The sequence below is a fragment of the Heterodontus francisci genome, chromosome 35, assembly GCF_036365525.1.
Source record: "Heterodontus francisci isolate sHetFra1 chromosome 35, sHetFra1.hap1, whole genome shotgun sequence".
NCBI lineage: Eukaryota > Metazoa > Chordata > Chondrichthyes > Heterodontiformes > Heterodontidae > Heterodontus > Heterodontus francisci.
Genome location: NC_090405.1, coordinates 20,707,177 through 20,731,369, shown reverse-complemented (window position 1 = coordinate 20,731,369; position 24,193 = coordinate 20,707,177). Strand labels below are relative to the sequence as shown.

General features: G+C 46.5%; 2 non-coding genes and 1 pseudogene across 2 annotated transcripts; all 3 read left to right on the top strand.

Annotated features, from left to right (window-relative positions):
- Positions 1-883: 883 nt before the first annotated feature.
- trnal-uaa (transfer RNA leucine (anticodon UAA)) lies at positions 884-966 on the top strand. Its single transcript has one exon. It is a non-coding gene; the product is annotated as a tRNA-Leu (tRNA).
- A 21,390-nt stretch (positions 967-22,356) lies between these two features.
- On the top strand, positions 22,357-22,447 carry trnar-ucu (transfer RNA arginine (anticodon UCU)). Its single transcript is given in 2 exon segments — positions 22,357-22,393; positions 22,412-22,447. It is a non-coding gene; the product is annotated as a tRNA-Arg (tRNA).
- Positions 22,448-23,208: 761 nt separating this feature from the next.
- LOC137350772 (U2 spliceosomal RNA) lies at positions 23,209-23,317 on the top strand (annotated as a pseudogene).
- Positions 23,318-24,193: the final 876 nt, after the last annotated feature.

The following is a 24,193-nucleotide window of genomic DNA, read 5'->3' as shown; positions in this document are numbered from 1 at the left end:
TCAACCAACTTATCAACCTATCCTGCTACTTTCAGGGATTTGTGGACATTCACTTCAAGGTCCCTCACTTCCTCTACACCTCTCAGCATTCACCCATTAATTGTGTCTTCCTTTGCTGTGTTTGACCTCACCAAAGGCATCACCTCACACTTCTCCAAGTTGAATTCCATTTGCCACTTTTCTGCCCACCTGACCAGTCCATTTCTCCAGCTCTCCTAATGAGCATTTCACCATGTGCCTTGAGCTGAGTTACTCATCACAGAATTCCCACTATCTGATTTACTCTTGTAGCCAGAGTATGTATATGAATGGTCCAGTTAAGCTTTTGTCAATGGTAACCCCCAGGATGTTGATGGTGGGGGGATTCAGCGATGGTAATGCTGTTGAACGTCAAAGGGAGATGGTTACATTCTCTCTTGTTGGAGATGGTCATTGCCTGGTACTTATGTGGTGTGAATGTTACTTGCCACTTAGCAGCCCAAGTCTGAATGTTGTCCAGGTCTTGCTGCTTCTGGACATGGACTCCTTCAGTATCTGAGATGTCCCGAATTTGTCCTTTTATGAAACCTTGGTCAGGACTCACTTGGAATATTGTATCCAGTCTTGGTCTCCTCACATGATGGGTGATATTGAGGCTTTGGAAAGGGTACAGAGGAGAGACATTCGACGAATTCCCAGTATAAGACATCTTGGTTATCAAGTTAGACTAAAAGAGTTGGGACCCTACACCTTAGAGAAACCTAGACTGAGGGGTGATCCGATTGAGGTTCATAAATAATGAAGGGTCCAATTCAGCATGGGAGAGGAGTCATAACTTTGTATTGTAAAAGGCCAGATGGCACCCGGATCACATTAAATTTCATTTTCAGTGGTTGGCTAATGTACCAGGATGGCCGAGTGGTTAAGGCGTTGGACTTAAGATCCAATAGACATGTGTCTGTGTGGGTTCAAACCCCACTCCTGGTATCTGTGCTTACAAAATGTTACTTTTTCTTTCCCTGACTTTTGCCTTGCACCATCATCTCTTCTGTCATTTAATCACTCTTGCCTTCCAACTGATGACAGCTTCCTATTATTTGATCTGCCCCAGCACCGTTCCTTGGCTCTGCGCTTGCTTATAAACTGGTAAATCTTTAACTTAATCTCCTCTGTACCCTGACAATGACCTTCTCATCCTTCCTGGATTGTGGTTCCTCACAGGATCCGCTGCCTCTCCGACTCCCCTCCAGGTAACTGAAGACCCTGAGCCTTGGTCTCTCTTTATACGCTAGCTGGTAGTTGATTCCTTGCAGGTCTGCCACCGCTCAGGAGAAGCTCAAAACCCAGATCAAGCAAAGTATCAAGAGGAATGTGAACAAAGGCTCCCTGGTGCAGAGCAAGGGACAGGGAGCCTCCGGCTCCTTCAAAATCAGCAAGAAGGAAAACCTAGGGAAAAGTGGGAAAGAAGGTGAAGAAACCAGCACACAAGAAATCTTCAGTGAAGAAACCAGCAGACAAGAAATCTTTAGTGAAGAAACCAGCAGACGTGAAAGTGACAACAAAGAAAGTAACAGCCAAGAAAACGAGCAGCAAGGCGGCGGCAACGCCAAATAAGGTGGTGAAGAAAGCAGCGCTTCAGAAAAAGTCTCCTGCGAAGAAGGTCAAAAAAGGCAAGAGTGCGGCGGGCGGAAAGGCGCTGAAGAAAGTGCAGACATGGAAGAGCAAGGTCAAGCCGAAAGCAGCGAAGGCTCAGAAAGCAGGGTCTGGAAAGAAGTGAAAGAGCGTGGGAAACTTGGAAACATCTGAACGCAAAGGCTCTTCTCAGAGCCACCCACATCTCTCAGGAAAGAGCTGATCCCCTGATCAAATGATCCCTGTCCCGGCCCCGCCTGCAGATTCCACATGGAAATGATTTGGAGTAAATCCAGGATCCCTGGTGACTCCCCTCCACCCAGCCCTTTCCCCACTCTCTGTAATAAAACAGAGGGATATCCGGCCCTCACTCTAACTGGAGATGTGTTCGGTACAGTCTCAGTTCACAAATTCAGGAGGAGAGTGTGTAAGACAGGAACACTGGCGGAGAAACCCCACCTCACAACTCAAACCCCAACACATGAGTTTCTCCAATTCAGCTGGAGTCGGGTGACAACAGGAGCTGGGATAGGCTGTGATCGGGAATGTTAGGAATGGATTTGTTCAGGGAGGAATGTCCCTGGAATCTCCGAATATAATAGTTCCTTATTTCCCCAGATGACACATTCTGCAGTGAGAGTGAAAAGTCTCTTCACTGCTTCACATTTACTAATTGTTTGGTTCTAGATGAATAATGAGTCAGAGAGTAATGACAGGATCTGAAGCTTCTCTCACACCAGCCCTTGAATGACTCAGTGTGAAGTGTCCAATGTGTGAAGCTACTGCCAGGGTTTGTCAATCTGAACAGTTTCAGCTCAGTTACTGGGGGCCTGGAATCCCCGCAGTTTGATTCTGTCTCTGATTGGTCACCCGCTTCTCAATCCAATTCTTAACCAATAGGAGAATCACATATAAGTAAATCGAAGTTCTCATTGGCTTAGATTTTCCAATTGGAAAAAGCCCGGCAATTCCAGAGCAGGAAGGAATTGAAGTGATGGAAAATTTCAATTTTCAGGCAACAATTTTAAAACCTCTCATTTTATGTTCTGTTTTACTGTATTTACCGTCACAAAATCCTGACGCGATTTTAGGAATCGTTTTCATTTGTCAATCTGTTAACTGTAAGCGGCGGGAGGAAGGTCCGGTTCAGCAATTTAAAACGGGACAAATATCAGCTTCCTCTCTGTAAAAGGAACAAATTAGCGACTAACCGCTTCTCACAGGCTTCTCGGGGACTGACAGAAACGAGCGGTTTCTGATCTTTTCTCCTGAAAGAGGCGGATAATGCTGCAGGGAGCAATGAACTGCCCTTCACTTTCCGGCTGCTAATGCACCCCTGACTTTAAACAGTTCAAACAGCGACTGATGCTTCTGTCGGAAAATGAGCAGATTCACCAGAATGATCCCGGTCCATCATGGCCAAAGACATCCAGCTGGCCCGCCGCATCCGCGGGGAACGCACCTAAAACCCAGCTTCAGTAACAAGTGTAACAAGGGCTCTTTTCAGAGCCACCAAATCAGCAAAGGAAAGAGCTGCCATCTCTGTTCATCATCAAACCCATTAGATTGAAGGGGCGGTCACATGGTTTCTGTTTTGTCACATCACTTTCCCGAAAGGCCTGTAGGACTGAGAGCTAATCTGGAATTTAGAAAGCAGCATTACCGGAGACTCATTGCTGCTCAGCACAATCTCAACCCCGCTCCTGGGATCCGTTAGCTGGCATTTGGGGAAAAGAAATGGATCCCAGTTTTATTTGGAAGGCATTAATGGAGCCGGGTCCGTTCACATGAGGGTTATTTACAAACATTACCCAATGAGTTCACTAATATTTGAATCCATTGGAGATCAGTACACAGGATATGTAAGGCAGCTCGGTCACTCTGACTGAAACCGCCAGTTCCCCGGGGCTGCAGACCCTGACACTGCGGGGAGAGAATCCCCGACTCTATCCCGCCGCCGGGGGGAACAGACAGCTCTGTGTCCGGAGAATAGGGAGGGCCGGGGGGAAGGCACATATTAAAGCGCTGCAATGGACTCAGCTCCTGTGTGTGCACAACTCTCACTGATTCCGTCCTCTGGGAACAGTGCGGTCTAAACAGATCAGGTTAGGAGAGAAACACACAGCCCGAGAATGGCCTCTTCCTTCCTGCATTTACTCTGTTCCGGGAGCAGATTCTCATTGAGAAGCGGCGCTCAGATCACCAGAGAGAAAAAAAAAACACAATTTAAACTGTCCAAATGAAAAACAGAGAATTAACCCGGACACTTCCATTATTAAATTAATTCATCAGCTCCGAACCAGTTCCCGTTAATGTACCGGGATGGTCTCGGGATTTATCAAATCGAAGGCAGCGGGATTTATTAAATTGTTGATTCTACACCCTGTAGTTCACTTCTTCACTTAACTGGAGGGGGAGATGTGTGAGCAGAGAAACAGAGCGAAATCCAGAGAGGGAACTGAAAACACACCTGGACAGATGTGAAACTGGTCAATCCACTGTTACAATAACTCCATCTCTGACTCCCTCCTGACAGTAACCAGTCCTTTCACAGAGACTGTGGGTGGCTCTGAAAAGAGCCTTTGGTTTATTTGATGACATTTTGGCCGCTTTACTTTTTCTGGGAGCTCTGAGCGCTGGTTTTCTTGGGCAGCAGCACGGCCTGGATATTAGGCAGCACCCCGCCCTGAGCGATGGTCACCCCTCCCAGCAGCTTGTTGAGCTCCTCGTTGTTGCGGACGGCCAGCTGCAGTTGTCTGGGGATGATGCGGCTCTTCTTGTTCTCCCGGGCCGCGTTACCGGCCAGCTCGAGGATTTCAGCGGTCAGATACTCGAGCACAGCAGCCAGATAGACCGGGGCTCCGGCACCCACACGCTCAGCATAGTTGCCCTTTCTCAGGAGCCTGTGAACACGGCCCACTGGGAACTGCAGTCCAGCCCGGAAGGAGTGAGACTTGGCCTTGGCCCGAGCTTTCCCGCTGGTCTTTCCTCTTCCAGACATTTCCACAATCTCACAAATACTTTCACAAAGAATGAATAATTTCCTTAGCATTGATAGTACATCGCAGGCAGTCAGGATGGCCGAGCGGTCAAAGGCGCTGCGTTTAGGTCGTAGTCTCCATTGGAGGCGTGTGTTCGAATCCCAATTCTGACAAGTTGTGTTTTGACTGCACTGGAGGCGTTTGGGAGCAGCGGTGAAGAGCAAAGAGAGAACAGGAAAGAACATGGACAAGCAAAATAACAATGGATCCAAAGATGTTGCATCAAAACATTAGAGTAAGAGGCAACTAAGCAAACAGCAGGGCACATAAAAGATCAAAAATGTAACCTTTGTATCGGGGTGGAAGATGTTGCCAATATCCTTAATGAATACTTTACTGTTTTCCCGAATGAGAGGGTGATGCAGATATTGTTATGAAGGAGGAGGAGTGTGAAGTATTGGACGTGATAACTTAAGGAGAGAGGAAGTCTTAATGGGATGAGCATCCTTGAATGTGGATAAATCATCAGGACCAGATGAAATGTACCCCAGGCTGTTGAAAGAAGCCAGGGAAGAAATAGTGGAAGGTCTGACCATCATTTTCCAATCCCTCACTGGATACAGGTGTGGTGCCAGAGGATTGGAGGTCTTGTAACGTTGCAATAAAAGCAAAATACGAGGCAGATCAAGCATGGCTGATCCTTTCGAGTAGAGAAACAGGGCTGAATTCCCTGAACCAGTGCTACAGCTTTCAGAATAGAAGGAGCCTATGCACACCTGATGGGTTCCACTTAAACAAAAGAGCTGGAGGTGTTGACAGTCAGAACAGATAAAATGTGGAGGAGTGTTTGAAGCAGATTCTGTGTGGTTACTGTAGTTGTACTATGGAGTTATTTCAAGGAGGTGATTCTGAATGTAATGGATCAACGTGGACCCGTCCAAGGCAAAGGTTCTAAGCTTCCCTGTGGTCCAGCCTGGTTGAATGGAACTGAAGCAAACAAATCATCCAGAAGAGGAAAAGATATGTAAGGCCATGAAAGCACAGAATTCAGATGGATGCAATACCAGATGGTATGGCAAGAGTGTAAAACAGCAACAGACTGGTGAATAAAACTTTCCCATTGAATGAGACAAGAGAAAAGGGTAATAATAGTGTCAGAGGTGAGTTGTGACACTATTCACATTCCACCTTGATCTGAATAGGACTGTTGAAGGGAGTGATTGAGAAGAATAGAGGAGAAATGAAAAGAAAGGAGAAATAAACAAAAGGTCTTTTGATTTTAGAATGCTTGTTTTTGGAAATGACAGACTGTAAAGTGTGTGTGTCAGAAGATATAGAGCGAAGTTGGGTATGACAAGATCACAGGAAAGTTGTGCCCTGAGACAAGGTGTGTGTTGACAGGAAAGCTGCTCTCTTTTGCACAAAATGTAATTTATTCATATAATTTGTGCAATTACATTGCAAAGCAGTTCAAATTTAATATTACATAAGGTACAATACAGTTCAGTTTCCTTCAATAATGTACATGATGTATCTCACAATCCCTGCCTGCACAGGTTATATTTACAGTATTTACATTACACATCAAACATTCTCTGGTGCAAACAGCCCGAGGGGTTTTACACAGGTTCCAGCCCCTCACTGTACTATGGCCTACTAGGGCCTCAGACTGCAGCCTTTCCCCATTGAGTCTCCATGGTGGCTTCCCCAAGCTTTAATGCCGTCCCACAGCACATAGTCTTGGACGTTGCAATGTGCCAGTCTGCAACACTTGGTCATGGACAGCTCTTTGCACTGGAATACCTGTCCCACGGCCGGGCTCGTTCTCAATAGAGATCATTTCAAATGAACATTTCCTAAATCCGTGCTTTCTCTCTCACAATAAAGAGAACAGGATGTCTAGCAGATTCAGTGTGAGACGATAACACTGCCGGGTAAAGGCCGCTTTCCAACTCCAATCTTAACACAGGAGATTCCCCAAACAGCTGCAGTAAGGTGTTTGTAAACTGCAGGAAGCGGATGTGTGTGGAAATGGTGATGTTACTGAGGAGGTTTCTTAGTATAGAATGGACTATGTTTAGGTGGGAATATTACTGAGTGTTAATTGCATCGGGACCATATTTAAAAGCTCTGGCTTTCTGGAAAGCCTTGACTATGAAGGCCGAGTCTGGAAGGGTTTGTGTGGAGAGCTGGGTTTTGGTTCTACTGTTAATAAAGGGTTTGAAATTGGCAGCCCGGAGGAAACTGGAGGTGGAGCTGAAAGATGAGTGGCCGTTCTCTCTCTGTCTGTCACTCTGGGTGTCTCCTCCATCTAGCTCTCTGTTTAATCTTCACTCTTGTCTCCTCCCCTCCCTGCTCTCACTCTGCCTTTCTCAGGCAGGTCCAGGTGGCCTGTATAAAAAGGAGCCTGACAGAATCAGTCTCTTTTATTGTGCACTGATTTGAGGAAAGAATCAACATGTCTGCCAGTAAACAAGAGTATGCTCCAGGCTGGCAGCATGTTAGAATCCATGAGGAAAGGCATCATCACCCTCATCGACAAGCAGAAGGGGGAGAGGACAGAAATCAGAAATTGGTGGCCCAATTTCTGCTTAATGCTGACTACAAGATTCTGTCAAAAGACATAGCCAGTCGATTCAAGTCTGCTCTGGAGTTGGTGATTCACCCTGATCAGACCTATACTATACCAGGCAGGACAATCTCTGATAGCTTTGCGCTACTCAGGGATATGATCACCTATGTACGGGACAGGAGGGTGGACACCTGCCTCATCAGCCTGGACCAGGAGAAGGCTTTTGACAGGATATCGCACACTTACATGATGGATGAGCATTCCAAAATGGGGTTTGGGGAGGGAATCTGCAATTGGATCAAACTACTCTACACAAACATCAATAGTGCAGTCTCAATCAATGGGTGGGAATCAGAAAGTTTCCCGATCCAATCTGGAGTCAGACAGGGCTGTCCTCTCTCCCCTGTCTTGTTTGTTTGCAGTATTGAACCCTTTGCTGAGTCTATTTGGAAGAATGCGAGCATCAGAGGGGTGACAATCCCAGGCAGCGGAGGCACTCAGGTTAAAACCTCCCTGTACATGGATGACGTCGCCGTTTTATGCTCGGATCCACTGTCTGTGCGCAGAGTGATGAGCATCTGCGACCAGCTCGAACTGGCCTTGGGAGCCAATGTTAAACACGGCAAGAGCGAGGCCATGTTCTTTGGGAACTCGGCTGACCGATCCTTTGTCCCCTTCACCGTTAGGTCAGATTACCTGAAGGTGCTGGGGATATGGTTTGGAAGGGCTGAGACGTGCACCAAAACCTGGAAGGAGCGAGTAGCCAGGGTACAACATAAGCTGAGCATGTGGGAGCAGCAATCTCTCTCCATTATGGGTAAGAACCTGGTCATCAGGTGCGAGGCGCTCACATTGCTGTGTGTGGTGCAGGTCTGGCCCATACCGCATTCCTGCGCTGTGGCGATCACCTGAGCCATTTTCCGCTTCATCTGGGGATCCAAAATGATCCGAGTCCGGAGGGACACGATGTTCAAACCTCTGGATAAGGGCGGGAAAAATGTACCCAACGTCGCCTTCATCCTTATGGCTACCTTTGTGTGCGGCTGCATCAAGCTGTGTGTAGATCCCCAGTTTGCAAACTTCAAGTGTCACTACGTGCTGAGGTTCTATCTGTCCCCGGTGTTGCAAAGGATGGGCCTGGTCATATTGCCGCGGAATGCTCCATCCAGTTGGACTGTGCCGTACTGCCTATCCTTCATGGAAAAGTTTCTGTGGAAAAACACCTTTGACCACCAATCCATCAGGCAGTGGTCTGCACGGAATATCCTCAAGGCCCTACGGGAAAAGGAGATGGTGGATCCTGTCGGATGGTCCCCTGAGCAGAAGTCCAAAGTCATTTGGCAGAATGCCTCATCACCAGAACTTTCAAACAAGCACCAAGATGTAGCCTGGCTGATGGTGAGAAGAGCCCTCCCTGTCAGATCCTTCCTGCACACCCGAAGTCTCACCCCATCCACACGCGGCCCTCGAGGTGGCTGTGGTGGAAAAGAGACGTTGCCCACCTCTTTCTGGAATGTGTCTTTGCAAAGCAGGTGTGGAAGAGATGCAGTGGTTTTTGTCGAGGTTCATCCCAAGCAGATCTGTAGCACAGGAGTCTGTGCTCTATGGGCTGTTCCCAGGGACGCACACCGAGATAAACATCAACTGTTGCTGGAAGACTATCAATTCGTTGAAAGACGCTCTTTGTTCTGCCCGAAACTTGCTGGTCTTCCAGTGCAAAGAGTTGTCCATGACCGAATGTTGCAGACTGACACATTCCAAGGTCCAGGACTACGTGCTGAGGGACGCACTAAAACTTGGGGCAGCCGCAGCAAAGGCTCAATGTGAAAAGACCACAGTGTAAGGTCCCCTCACCAAGCTGAACTGAGGAGCTGGATCCATGGGAAACCACTCGAACTGTAGCCAGAAAATATTTGTTTGCTGTAAAATGTACATGGCATGACAATGAAATGGAAGGGTTGTGAGGTAACTCACTCCTGTATTGAAGGAAACTGATCTCCTTTGCACTCTTTGTATTGTTTGACTTGGTGCTTTTTGGAACTGTTTTGTAATGTATTTTTTTTTTACAGATTTTTATGAATAAAGTATATTTTGGAAATTAATAAAAGAAAGTCTGGCAGAGGTAAAGGAGGGAAAGGACTGGGCAAAGATGGAGCAAAGCGGCACCGCAAAGTGCTTCGTGATAATATCCAGGGCATCACCAAACCAGCAATCCGCCGCCTGGCTCGCCGTGGCGGGGTCAAGCGGATCTCGGGTTTGATCGATGAGGAGACTCGCGGGGTGTTGAAGGTTTTCCTGGAGAATGTGATCAGGGATGCGGTCACCTACACTGAACACGCCAAGTGCAAGACGGTCACTGCCATGGATGTGGTGTACGCTCTGAAACGGCAGGGCCGCACTCACTACGAATTCAGCGGCTGAACAACTCGACCCTTTCCAGCAAACACAACAAAGGCTCTTCGAAGAGCCACCCACCGCCTCACAGAGAGAGCAGTGACCTGGAAACGGGAGCTGGGATAGGCTGTTTAGAACTGTCTGGAATAAATCTGTGCTGTGTTCGAGATACAAAACTAGAATCCCCAAATTTGACATTTCATTTGTAGCAAGGATGTGCAGTGGATTTGATTTTCTGAACGGGCTGTGTAAACAGTGCCCGAGGCTCTACAGTTAGTTATTTCTCCAGTCGACACATGCCCTCAGTGAAAAGCCATCACTCCTCCAGAATCACTCATTGTTTTCATAGAATTTCAAAATGATTTCGCTGCCATGAGGGAATCCGGGAGCTTTGCAGCAGCCGTTAAATCGGTCACTGGAACCAGACCCACTTGTGATGTTATTTCTCCCGAGACGGTGTTTCCTGCACTGAAACTGACAGGGTTTGTGAAACTGATCAGTTTCAGCTCAATCATTCAGGGACCTGGAATTCCCGCAGTTTGAGCCCGCGCTATCCAGAGCCCACTTCTGATTGGTCACCCTCTTCCCATTCGCATGTCTTAACCAATTGCCGAGCCTCGAATTAGAAAATACAGCAAATCATTGGCTTAAATTGTCGTCCTGGCAGAAAGGTTGAATTCAAAAAAGCTGCCAATTTCAGTGTTGGGCAGAATCGAATTCCTCAACGAATCTCAATAACGAATTGGCAGCACATTTTATACTTTCCCCGATTTTCCTGTCCATCGATTGGGGTCCTAATTCATTCGGGTGCGTTTGCTAATACTAACTGTAATTCTCAGATCCATTTAACATTTCAGTAATCCTATTAAATACAAAAGGAATTTTATGATTGAATTTCCATTGGAAGATAGTGAATTAGCACCCCGATCGATGGAAAGGAAAATCGGGCAGAGGATAAAATGTGCTGCCAATTCGTTATTGTGATTTGTTTATATAACTGACCAGGACTGACTTCACCCGAACGCAGCTACTAGCTCCCACCCCACTGACCGCTCTCCCCCCTCTGCAACTCGCTTTCTCCCCCTCCTCCCTACTGGCGAAATTCCGCACTCTGGCTGTTCGCTCTCCGCACCCCCACCCCCACCCCCACCCTGTCCCAGCCCAGCCCACAGCTGCTAGCTCTGGCCGTGACACTCGCTCCCACATTTCTTCACCAGGCGCCACCTGTAGAAGCAGGAGGGCCGCAAGGGGTGACGGGGCGACGTAGGAGTGAGTGGCTGAGAGGAGGGAAGCGGCACGGCCTGGAGCGAGTGGCCAGAGAGTGGGGTGGTACGAAGCGAGGAACAACTGGCCAGGGGAGTGGGGGGATGGGGGAGCAGCGAGGTCTGGAGCGAGCGGCTGAGGGGGGGAATCGTCGAGGCCTGGAGTGAGTTGCCGAGGTGGGAGAGCTACAGCTTCAAAATCTCCCATTCAGCCACTTCCTCCAGCCAAGTGGTGGGGGGATGGGGTGGCTAGATACCCAATGACGCTTTGTCACGCATGCACGAAGATGGATTTGTTGCGGAAATGTGATGACGTTGGCGATGCAAAATGACATCATCCCGTGCACGCGCCACTCAATCCTGGCAAGATGTCAAAAATCACTGTGATTTTTTGGTCTTTTCAGTGCACTCCTCTTTCTTTAGTTGCTCTTACTCGAATGTATTGAAGAAACATCTTTGGGTCCATTTTCATTTTACTTGCCAATATTCTTCCATATTCTCCCTTCACCGCTGCTCCCAAATCCCTCCAGTTCAGTCAAAACACAACTTGGCAGAAGTGGGATTTGAACACACGCCTCCAGAAAACACTACGACCTAAACACAACTCCTTAGACCACTCGGCTATCCTAACTGCTTCACGCTTGTGCTAAAAGCTGAGAAATTATCCATTCTTTGTGAAAGTATTTGTGCGATTGTGGAAATGTCTGGAAGAGGAAAGACCGGCAGGAAAGCTCGGTCCAAGGCCAAGTCTCGCTCCTCCCGGGCTGGACTGCAGTTCCCGGTGGGTCGTGTTCACAGGCTCCTGAGAAAGGGCAACTATGCTGAGCGTGTGGGTGCCGGAGCCCCGGTCTATCTGGCTGCTGTGCTCGAGTATCTGACCGCTGAAATCCTCGAGCTGGCTGGTAACGCGGCCCGGGACAACAAGAAGACCCGCATCATCCCCAGACACCTGCAGCTGGCCGTCCGCAACGACGAGGAGCTCATCAAGCTGCTGGGAGACGTGACCATCGCTCAGGGCGGGGTGCTGCCTAATATCCAGGCCGTGCTGCTGCGCAAGAAAACCAGCGCTCAGAGCTCCCAGAAAAAGTAAAGCAGCCAAAATGACATCTAATAAACCAAAGGCTCTTTTCAGAGCCACCCACAGTCTCTGTGAAAGGGCTGGTTACTGTCAGGAGGGAGTCAGAGATGGAGTTATTGTAACAGTGGATTGACCTGTTGCACATCTGTCCAGCTGTGTTTTTTAATTTGCTCTGTTTTTCTGCTCACACATCTCCCCCTCTAGTTAAGTGAAGAACTGAACTACAGGGTGCAGAATCAACAATTCCCAGGAGCGGGGGGTGAGATTGTGCTGAGCAGCAATGAGCCTCCAGTAATGCTGCTTTCTAAATTCCAGATCAGCTCTCAGTCCAACAGGCCTTTCATATTTTAAATATCACAACAGAGCTGAGCGGGGGTGAGCGCAGCCTCAGCTGCACCGAGTCTCAGGGGCTCTCAGGACCCCAATCAGAGCCACCAGGCCTGGCGGGCGTGCAGCAAGGACCCCGGGGGAGGGAGGGTGCACCATTAAAGTGATGGTGCAGCACCTCCCCCATCCTCGCCACCACTTCCCGGTTTCTTCTCCCGTTTATCTCAACATGAAGAAGACACTTTTGCTCTGGACTACACTGGTTATAAAGTAAGACCCAACTTTGTCTCTGAAAGTGATGAATAGCAGCAACAACAGCAGAATCCAACCCCTGCAGTTACATGTGAACTTGCTGATGTTGCAGCAGATTGAATGACTGAGTGAATCCCTTCCCACACACATGGCAGGGGAACGGCCTCTTCCCAGAGTGAGTGTGTTGGTGTTTCAGCAGATCATTACTGCTTTTAAAGCTCTTCTCACAGTCAGAACATTGAAAAGGTCTCCTCTGATTAGTGTGAACAAGTTGATGTTCAGTGAGGTTGGATGACTGAGTGAACCCCTTCCCACACACGGAGCAGGTGAATGATCTCTCCCTAGTGTGAACTCACTGGTGTTTCAGCAGGTTGACTCTGGCTGGGTTCAGTTCTACACTCATTGGTTCCTCTCTCTCTCTTCCCCTGAAGGTGCTGATTCTGACTGTATGTACGTGCTCTCTCCCCCTCCGACCCTCCCTTTCCAATGTAGTATCTCCCAGTTTTGGTGATGTGCTCTCCCTGACCTGTCTCCATTTCTCCTTCTTATACAGACTTGCCCTGACTGTCACTATTTCATAGAATCATACAGCACAGAAGGAGGCCAATCGGTCTTTTGTGCCTGTGCTGAATCTGTGAAAAAAATGATGCAATTAGTCCAACCCCCTGCCTATTTCCCCATAGTCCTGGAGAAATTCACTTTGAAATATTTGTCCAATTCCTTTATGAAAGTTATAATTGAATCCGTTTCCAGCACCCTGTCAGACAATTCATTCCAAATCCGAATCAGTTACTGGGTAAAAAGATCTCTCCTCACCTCCCCTTGACATTTTTGGCCAACAATCCCAGCTTCACCACCCTGTCCAGAGAACTGAAACCCCTCATCTCTGGTATCATTCTCGTAAATCTCCTCCGAACTGTCTCAAAAGCTTTGATGTCCTTTCTGAAACCTGGTGCCCAGAACTGGACACATTACTGCAGCTGAGATCGAGCCAGCGACGCCCACATCCCACGAATGGATTAAAAAACGCTCCCTGCCAAATCCCCAATTCTTATCCATTTACAGACGCTCCTTGCCCAGTCCCCAAATCTTATTCATTTAGAGACGCTCCCTGCCCAATCCCCAATTCCTATCCATTTACAGACGCTCTCTGACCAGTTGACCTTGCTGGCGGGCAGTTTCGGGAAGCCTCACAGGGAAAAGCTTCACCGCCACCCGCAGGGACACAAACGGGATTGTTCCATCCTATTGTGGCCTTGACGCCCTGCTCCAGCTGTGTGCACCCGCTACGGGCGCGGTCTCCCTGCACTTTGTGAATATTCCACTCCAGCTGCAGATGGAGCTCAGCCACTACCGCGCCTGCTCCTTATCAGAGACAAGGCAAATTCTGGAGCGCAGAGCATTCTGGGTACCACAACTGTCATTAATGCCAATCTCTGACATGATAATCAGGTTTTATTTCCTACATTACATTTCCTGGTATGTTAGTGCGTCTTTTCTTTTGTACCTGTCAGTGCCTGGGAGGAGAGAGTCAGCTTCACTTTGTAGCCGTGAATTTCTGGTGTGAGAATGTGGGTTTTTACTCTGTATGTTTCAGTTTTTGGTTTGTGACTGTTTCTGCTATTGCTATGTGAGTTAACTTTGTGGAAAGAGATGCAGTGGTTTTTGTCGATGCTCATCCCAAGCAACTCTGTAACACAGGAGTCTGTGCTCTACGGGCTATTCCCAGGGACGCACACCGAGACAAACATCAACTGCTGCTGGAGGACTATCAATTCGGTGAAAGACGCCCTTTGGTCTGCCCGAAACTTGCTGGTCTTCCAGCGAAAAGAGTTGTCCACCACCGAATGTTGCAGACTGGCACATTCCAAGGTCCAGGACTACGTGCTGAGGGACGCACTAAAGCTTGGGGCAGCCACAGCAAAGGCTCAATGGGGAAAGACCACAGTGTAAGGTCCCCCCACCAAGCTGAACTGAGGGGCTGGATCCATGGGAAATCCCTTGAACTGGATCGGAGAAATTTTGTGTGCTGTAAATGTAAAAATGTATATGGCATGACAATGAAATGGAAGGGTTGTGAGGCAACTCATGATTGTACAGAAGGTAACTGATCACCTTTGCACTGTTTGTATTTTTTGACTTGATGCTATTTTAAACTGTTTGGGAATGTAATTTTTACAGATTTTTATGAATAAAGTATATTTTGGAAATAAAAAAAAAATGAGTTTCACCACCTATCTTTCAACAACTTGTATGTGAACATCAGCTTTTGTCCAGATCTATCAGTTTCTGATATAGAGTCATAGAGTTACACAGCACAGAAACAGGCCCTTCAGCCCATTGTGTCTGTGCTGGCCATCAAGCACCTAACTATTCTAATCCCATTTTCCAGTATTTGGCCCGTAGCCTTGTATGCTATAGCATTTCAAGTGCTCATCTAAATACTTCTTAAATGTTGTGAGGGTTCCGGCCTCTGCCACCTCTTCAGGGAGTGCGTTCCAGATTCCAACCACCCTCTGGGTAAAACTTTTTTCCTCAAATCCCATCTAAACCTCCTGCACCTTACCTTAAATCTATGCCACCTGGTTATTGACCCCTCCGCTAAGGTAAAATGTTTCTTCCTATCTAACCCATCAATGCCCCTCATAATTTTGTAAACCTCAATCTTATCTCCCCTCAGCCTTCTCTGCTCTAAGGAAAACAACGCTAGCCTTTTCAGTCTCTCTTCATAGCTGAAATGCTCCAGCCCAGGCAACATCCTGGTGACTCTCTTCTGCACCCTCTCCAGTGCAATCACATCCTTCCTATAGTGTGGTGCCCAGAACAGTACACAGTACTCCAGCTGTGGCCTAACTAGCATTTTATACAGCTCCGTCATAACCTCCCTGCTCTTATATTCTCTGCCTCGGACGATCTATATTGGCCTGTAATCTAAGGCTTTCCTCCTCACTATTTACGACACCACCAATTTTCGTGTCATGTGTGAGAAAGTGTTTGATTCTATCCCTATCAGTATCCGTTACATGCATGTGTTTTTAATCTGCACCCCCTCTGTTTTATTCTCTGTACTTGTCAGCCTCTTGTAGGTGAGTCTGTGTTTTGCTCTTTATCTCTCAGTCTTTGAAGTATGAGCCTGGGTTTGTACCGAATTTTCTTTGTACCTTGCAGGATGGATATTGAAGAGAGGTTTTTACACATCAACTGCCAAATCCTGATAAGTGATTTTTGGGTTTCACACAGTATCTGTCAGTTTCTTGTCTAGGACTGTTGGTTTCACTCTGTCCCTGGCATTTGCTGGTTTGTTCGTGTGGGGTTTACACTGTACCTGTCTGTTTCTCATATGTGAGTGTTGGTTTCACTTTGTATAGAATAATAGATCACAGAATACTTACAGCACAAAAGGAGGGATTCAGCTCATCGTGCTTGTGCTGCCTCTCTGCACAAGCAACTCAGCTCATGCCACATCCTCATGTATTCCATGAAAACCTGATTTTTTTTTCCCTTCAGATAATTATCATATATCCTTTTGAAAGCTATGGTTGAATCTTCCTCCGTCACACTCTCAGGCAGTACATATCAGATCTTAACCATTTGCTGCATAAAAAAGGTTTTTCCTCATGTTGCCTTTGGTTCTTTTCCCATTCACCTTAAATCGGTGTCCTCTGCTTACTCAGCCATGAGTAATATTTCCCATTGCTTTCTCAGCACTGATGAATTGTGAGGTGGGAGACAGCCAGAAGTCCCACTGAGCTGCACTGACTCCCAGCTGAAAAAGAAATGAGGTAAAGTTCAATCTTTCACAGCGAGATGCTGCAGAGAGTTAAGAGTCCCGAATGAAAGAGAGCATTTCTCATACTGTTGTTGAATTTCATTTCAAACACTCCTTGTACTCTCTGCTAATGAAGCCTAAAAAATGGAAAAACTAAATGGCGCTCAAACTCACAACCCTGAGATTAAAAGTCCCATGATCGACAGACTGAACTGAATATGTCACTTCTACTGTACCTCTGTTTGGATGGATGCAACTGTATGCTCCAATGCAAGGGCAGTTTTCAAATCCTCCTATGGGTCCATACGTCAGACTAAGTTCCATGTTGTAAACTCAAGCAAAGGAAATCTGCTCACTTCCAAAACTATCAGCAAATTGAAGCTGATTACGATCAACATCATCAGAGGTCAGAACTACCTGGTGAAAGAAGACACCCTGAAGAAGAATCCACAATTATTCAAAGGCATCGACAAAGTGAAAAACAAGCAAATCGATGAGTCAATCCAAGCTAAACAGAAACACTGAAGAATTCCATTCCAGACCAGAACACAATTAGAGGCATTTTTTGTATTCAAAGCTGGGCATTAGTATTTAATAGTTGATATATAATTTTGAATATATTTGAATTTCTTTATTCATTTGGCACTGCTGAACATGAAGCAGTCTTAAATCATTTAATTTTTTTTTGTAAAATCTGACTTACCAGATTAAAATATTAGATCAAGGGAGAAATTTCAAAGATTACTGGACCAGTAATCCAGAGGCCTGGACTCAAGATCCAGTGACAGCCAGGACGTCAAGGCGGGAAACACTCTGCACTAGTCTGCAGTGAGTGATTCCATCGAAGGTAGAGCACAATCTCTTTAATATAAGAATGTATATTTTATAATAATTAATCACTCAAGACCTTCCTGGTCTCTGCATCTCAGCTGCTCTCTGGATAAACTTGCAGAAAGTATTTCAACCTGTAAAGCAGGAGTCTTGGGAATGTATAATGATATTTTCTCACCTTCGGGCAATATTTTAATCAATATAGTGTGGGACAACCTGTCTGGGCACAACTCCATGACTTTCTCTTTAACTAGTGACCTCACAATCACTAACTTCTATGGTAACAATCTTCAGCTCATCACCTCCGGTACGTAGCTCTAATCTTAATGTACATTTAAACAACCTTTGAAGTCCAGTTACAGTTTTTGTTGCCTTACCTGCACAAGCTTAAAAAGTGAAAAACGGAAGCAAGTTTAACTGAACATTCTGGTGGTCAGTTCGGGCACGGGAAAAAAATGAAAGGACTCGGACCAGGTCGGATGTGGTGCTGTCAGGCTTGGGTCGGGTTTCATTTGCTGACCCGAGCAGGCCTTTAGTTACTGTTGCAACCTTATATTCTCACTTGACAATCTGTATATTTTGTTCATTTCAATTTTGTCGACAAGCTCTTTGAATCCAGTTCCCCAGTCCTCAAGCAGGCTCAGTTTGGAAATTGATTCCGCTTTCTGGAAGGCTGAAAGCAATCGATGACCTTAAACTAAAAATGGCAACAGAGAAGGGCTCATCTGGGATTTGAACCCAGGACATCTCACATATTAATCACTTATATACCCAAAGCAAGAATCATACCCCTGGACCAACGAGCCACCGTTGGCATGGTTTTTATTCGCTCCTGTGGAATTGCACTGGCACCCACAGCCGATCATGCATTTTTTTCAGATCAAAACAATATCCTACAAAGCTGAAATAAAAACAGAAAGTGCTGGAAATACTCAGCACCTCTGACAGCATCTGTGGAGAGAGAAACAGAGTTAACATTTCAGGGTTTTCACCTTTTGTTTGAGCCATCTTTTCAGACTGCTTCTGTCCATCCAATCTCACTTTTTACTCTATCCACATTCTAAGGGTGGTGCAGTGGTGAGCACTGTAGCTTCACAACTTCAATGACCCTGATTCAGTTCTGTATACTGCCTGTGTGGAGTTTGCAAGTTGTTTATGTGGGCTTCCACAAGGTACTCTGGTTTCCTCCCACAACGAAAGACTTGTGGGTTGATAGATAAATTGACTGTTGTAAATTGGCCCCAGGGTAGGTGATAGGAGAAATGTGGGGATGTGGTAGGGAATTCTGGGTTAACATAGGATTAGTATAAATGGGTGGTTGATGGTCAGTGCAGACTCAGTGGGCCAAAGGGCCTATATCAGTGCTGTATATCTCTCTAAGCAAATGCATTTTTCATGAATTCCTCATTTCTTTTATTAACGACAATTTTATATTTCCGGCCCTTGCTTCATTCGATACCACAAGTGGAATCATGTTTCCATCAACCCGATCAAACCCCTTCACTATTTCCTCATATTGCAATGTTTCTTTAACCCTGACAGACTGTGGAGTTTCTGCTGCTTGATTGCAGTTCTTGCTTCCCGCCAGTAGATGTCACCTCACTCCAATATAGTGAAGTTTACAAATCTGAGAGAGACACAACAGGAAATAATTGTTGACATTATAGTGAATGTGTGGGATTTAGAAATACTAGGAGTGGAGGCGAGTTATTATTGAATTTGTCAAACAAAACATATGTTATAATGTTGTGTTAAATCTGTCACTCTGTTGTCTTGATTCTGAGAGTGACATAGACTCATCGAGTCATTGGGTCATTTGTGGTATGGAAGGAGGCCATTTGCCCCATCGAGTACAGGCCAGCTCTCCATGGAGCGATCCAGTCAGTCCCACTCGTCTGCTCGATCCCCCTAGCCCTGTAAATTTATTTCCTTCAAATGCCCGTCGAAATTCCTTTTGTAACCAACGATTGTCTCCACTTCCTCCGCCCTCGGGGGCAGCGAGTTACAGATCATTACCAATCACTGTGTAAAAAAGCTCTTCCGCACATTCCCCCTGCATCTCTTGTCCAAAACCTTCAATCTGAATCCCCTAGTCCTTGTACCAATAGTTAATGGGAACAATTTTTCCTTGCCAACTTATCTAAAACTGTCAGAGCCTTCGACACCTCTATCAATTCTCCCCTCAATCTCCTTTGATACAGGCAGAAAAAACCCTGTTTTTCTAACCTAACCTTGAAACTAAAACCCTCCATCCCTGGAACTATTCTGGTAAATATCCTCTGCATCCTCTCAAGAATCCGCACATCCTTTCTAAAGATTGGTGAGCAGATCTGAATGCAACACTCCAATTGGGGCCTAACCAGAGTTCAGCATAACAACCCTGCTTATGTACTCAATGTCTCTATTTATAAAGCCCAAGATCCCACATGCTTTGCTAACCACTCTCGCAATATGTCTTGCCAACTTCAAAGAATGATGGACATGTACTCCAGGCCCCTCTATTCCAGCACACTCTTCAGAACTGTAGCATTGAGTATATATTGCCTCTCCCTATTCCTTCTGCTAAAATGCATCACCTCACACTTGTCACTATTAAATTCCATCTGCCACCTGTCTGCCCATCCTACTAGCCGATAACTATCCTGTTTCAGGCAGTTCATAATCATCCTCACTGTTTGCCACTCCTCCAAGTTTGGTGTCATCGGCATATTTTGAGATTCTACTCGATATTCCAAGATCCAAGTCATTAATCTGTAGCAAAAAAAAGCAATGGTTCTAGCACTGACCCTTGGGGAACACCACTGTCGATTATCCTCCGGTCTGACCAAGAACCATTTCATATGACTCGCTGTTTTCTGTCCTTAAAACAATTTCCTATCCAAATGGACACTGACCCTCCTAATCCATGAACCTCAATTTTGTTAACCACCCTTTTATGTGGTACTTTATAAAATGCTTTTGTAAAATCCATATAAACAACATCCACTGCATTCCCTTCATCAACTTTCTCAGATAGTTTATCAAAAAATGCAGTTAGATTCATCAAGCATGAACTTCCATTTATAAATCCATGCCCACTCTCCTTAATTAACTCAAACCTCTCCAAATAACTTGATTTTTTCCCTGACCTGTTGGTCTTGTGCTTATAGCAAGCTCACCACAGAGCATGTATTTGGCAATGTGACTGTCATTCATTTGGCCCAGTCAACAGAGCCGCCTCTGACTCAAGAGGGCAAACATGCTGTGGATCCCTGCACACTGGTGTACTTCCTCATTCGGCATTCTGTCCTGCCAGGAGATGTCCAATATCCATCTGAGGCAGTGGAGGTGGAAGCTGTTCAGCTGCTTTTCTTGGCTTGTATAAGTTGTTGATGATTCTCTACTATAAAGGAGGGTGCTGAGAACACAAGCCTGGTACACGTGGAGCTTTGTATTTACGGTCAGTTTGCTGTCGGTTCACACCCGTCTTCTCAACTTTGACATGACAGCTGCAGCATTGGTAATCCTGGTGCTGATTTCAGCATCAAGGGACAGATTGCTGGTGATTGTTGATCCAAGGTATGTGAAGCTGTTGACAACCTCCAAAGTGATGTTGTCAATGTTGATGGAAAGTGGAGTCTCTACGTCCAAGTCTCTACGTCCAAGTGGAGTCTTGCCAAGATGAACAGCTTGTCGTCAGCTCTGATATACAGGTGAACACCCCCATCTGAGTCACTGAAAGTGTACAATAGCAGCATGGAGACGAATACACCAATTATAAAGGATGTGATAAATAGACAGTTAGAAAATAATGATATGATTGGGCAGAGTCAACATAGATTTATGAAAAGGAAAACAGGTTTGAAAAAACCCGTTGAGTTTTTTGAGGATGTTACCTGGAGAACAGATAAAGGAGAACCAGTGGATGCTTTGGTAATGTCCCACACAGGAGGTGAGTAAACAAAATTAGAGCACATAGGATTGGAGATAATATACTGGTATGGATTGAGAATTGGTTAACAGACCGAAAACAGAGAGCAGGAATAACGGGTCCTCCTCAGGATGGCAGGCTGTTACTATTGGGGTACTGCAAGGATCAGTGTTGGAGCCACAGCTGTTAACAACCTATATAAATGATTTGGATGTGGGGATTAAATGTAATATTTCCAAGTTTGCAGATGACACAAAGCTAGGTGAAGTGTGAGCTGTGAGAAGGATGCAGAGAGGCTTCCAGGGAACCTGGAGAGGCTAAGTGAATGGGAAAGAACATGGCAGATGGAATATAATGTGAGTAAGTGTGAAGTTCTCCACTTTGGTGGAATAAACAGAAAGACAGAGTATTTCTTAAATGGTGAGAGGTTGGGAAGTGTTGATGTCCAAAGGGACCTGGGTGTCCTTGTTCATGAGACACTAAAAGCTCTTGTGCAGGTGCAGCAATCAGTTAGGAAGGCAAATGGTATGTTGGCCTTCACACGAGGGGTCATGAGTACAGGAGTAAAGATGTCTTGTTGCAATTGTATAGAGCCTTGGTGAAACCGCGCTGGAGTATTGTGTATAGTTTGGTCTCCTCATCTAAGGAAGGATATACTTGCCATAGAGGGAGTGAAACAGAGGGTCACCAGACTAATCCCTGGGATGGTGGGATTGTCTTATGAGGAAACTGGGCCTGTATTCCTTAAAGTTTCGAAGAATGAGAGGTGATCTCATTGAAACTGATAAAATTCTTACAGTGCGTGACAGTGTGGATGTAGATAGGATGTTTGCCCTGGTTGGTGAGTCTAAAATCAGGGGACCAAGTCTCAGAATAAGGAGTAGGCCATTTAAAACTGAGATCGAGTTGAATTTCTACACTCAGACGATGGTGAATCATTGGAATTCTCTACCCCAGAGAGCTGTGGCAGTTCAATCATTGAGCATGTTCAAGACAGAAATTGTTAGAAATCTTGATACTCATGACATCAAGGGATATGGGGATAGCACGGGAAAGGGGCGTTGAGGTAGATGATCAGCCATGATCGAATTGAATGGCAGAACAGGCTCGACGGGCTGAATGGCCTCCTCCTATGTTCCTCTGTTCCTAAGAGAGTTGGCGCCAGCGCGCAGCCCTGCTTTACCCCACTGCTGATCTTGAAAGTGTCTGATGTTGCTCCATTGTAACTGATGGAACTGTGCATATTCTCGTGGAAAGAAGAGATGATGCCAAAGAGTTCAGGAGGGCAGCCGAGTTTCCATCGCAGTTTGAAGAGTCCGTCTCTGCTGACAAGATCAAAGGCCTTGGTGATGTCTTTCAAAATACGTGCGACTCTGTGGCGCAATGGATAGCGTGTTGGACTTCTAAATAATGATAAAGAAGGCATTCAAAGGTTGTGGGTTCAAATCCCACCAGAGTCAGATTTTGGACCAGAGACAGAAAAGCACGACGGAACAGAGAGTTAACAAGTGTGTCAAAAGCACCGACTCAGAGACAGGGCGAGAGAGAGAGGAGCACGGCAGGAGCGGAGCAGGGGTAATAAAATCAAGGAGTGACATCACAATGGAGAGTGAGAGCAGGGAAACAGAGAGCTGCTGGGGTGAGTTTACAGGATTTGGTTCTTGCTTCGGTGCAGTGGAAGGAGCTGTTTGGTGAGGATCTGGTAAGCTGCGACATCACAGGCAAGCAGGTAGTTGATTGGTTTGGAAAAAGCTGCATGTTTGATGAGTATCTGGTAAGTGATTAAGGTCCATTTTAGTCCTAATGTTTAAAATAGTAAACAAACTAGTAGTAAGCTTAATAAAATATACAATTGAATAAAATAATTAAGTAGTTAATTGAAACACGTTAAGGATGACAGGACAGGTGATGTGTCACAGCTGCAGCATGTGGGAGCTCCTGGATGCCAGTGTGATCCAGGGCAAACACATCTGTAGTTTATCCCCGAAACCGGGCAGTCAGTTACCCCGGAAACAGGGTGATCAGTTACCCTGGAAACTGGGCAGTCAGTTACCCTGGAAACAGGGCGGTCAGTTACCCTGGAAATAGGGCAGTCAGTTATCCTGGAAACAGGGTGATCAGTTACCCTGGAAACTGGGCAGTCAGTTACCCTGGAAACAGGGCGGTCAGTTACCCTGGAAACAGGGCGGTCATTTACCCTGGAAACAGGGCAGTCAGTAGGATCGCTTCTCGGCCTTTTGGCTAAGATCAAGTGTAGTATCTGTTCTTATCAGTGCTTATTTGATTGAGAAGAGACCATGATCATTGCCTTTTGATCCTGGGGAAGCTTTGAGTAAAATGGCTATAACCAATTTTCGAGCTTCGGGCCAGGGAGTGCGCAACACCGTTCGGGTGGTCATGAAGGACAAGGAAGGAGATGCACCGGTCGATCGCACCTTCTTCATCAAGAAAATTCTCTTCGATTGCTGCGGATTTCAAGCGACGGACGTCTTCTGCCTGCAGGATTTCCCCAGCAGTGGATACTTCGACGTGACGTTCCGGAACGTGGCGGGATGCATCAAGTTCCTGAAGGCGTTCAAGGAGAAAGGGGACCGGGCGCCACTGTCGATCCTCACAGCGGAGCCGCTCTTCACGCTTCCGTCACAACGGGACCGGGTGGTGACGATTCACCTCTACAACCCCCATGTTCCGGTGGTGGATGTACTCACCTTTCTCGCCAGGTACGTCGAGGTGGCCGGCAGCAGCACTGATGTCAAGGACCCCTTTGGGATCTGGACCAGCAAGCGGCAGGTCAAGGTGACCTTGAAGGTAGATCCCAGTGGAGCCATCATCCACCCTCCCTCCAGCTTCGCTATCGGGGGAAGTCGAGGCTTCTTGGTCTACGCTGGGCAGCCCAGAGTTTGCCGCACCTGTGGCAAATCTGGTCACATGGCAGCCAACTGCAGCACGGTTGTTTGCAAGAACTGCAAGGAGGAAGGCCATCAGACCAAGGACTGTAAGCAGACTAAGTGTTGCAACTTGTGCGGTGCGGCAGGCCATCTCTACAAGACCTGTCCCAAACGTTGTCTCAGCTATGCTCAGGCGGCAAGGTCCAAGGAATGGCCGGGCGAAGGTTCGACGAAGGCGTCCGCTGTTCGAAAGGAGACCAGCAACCTTCTCCGCAGTGAGGAACTTCAACCTGAGAAGGAAGGGGAGGCGACTGAAAC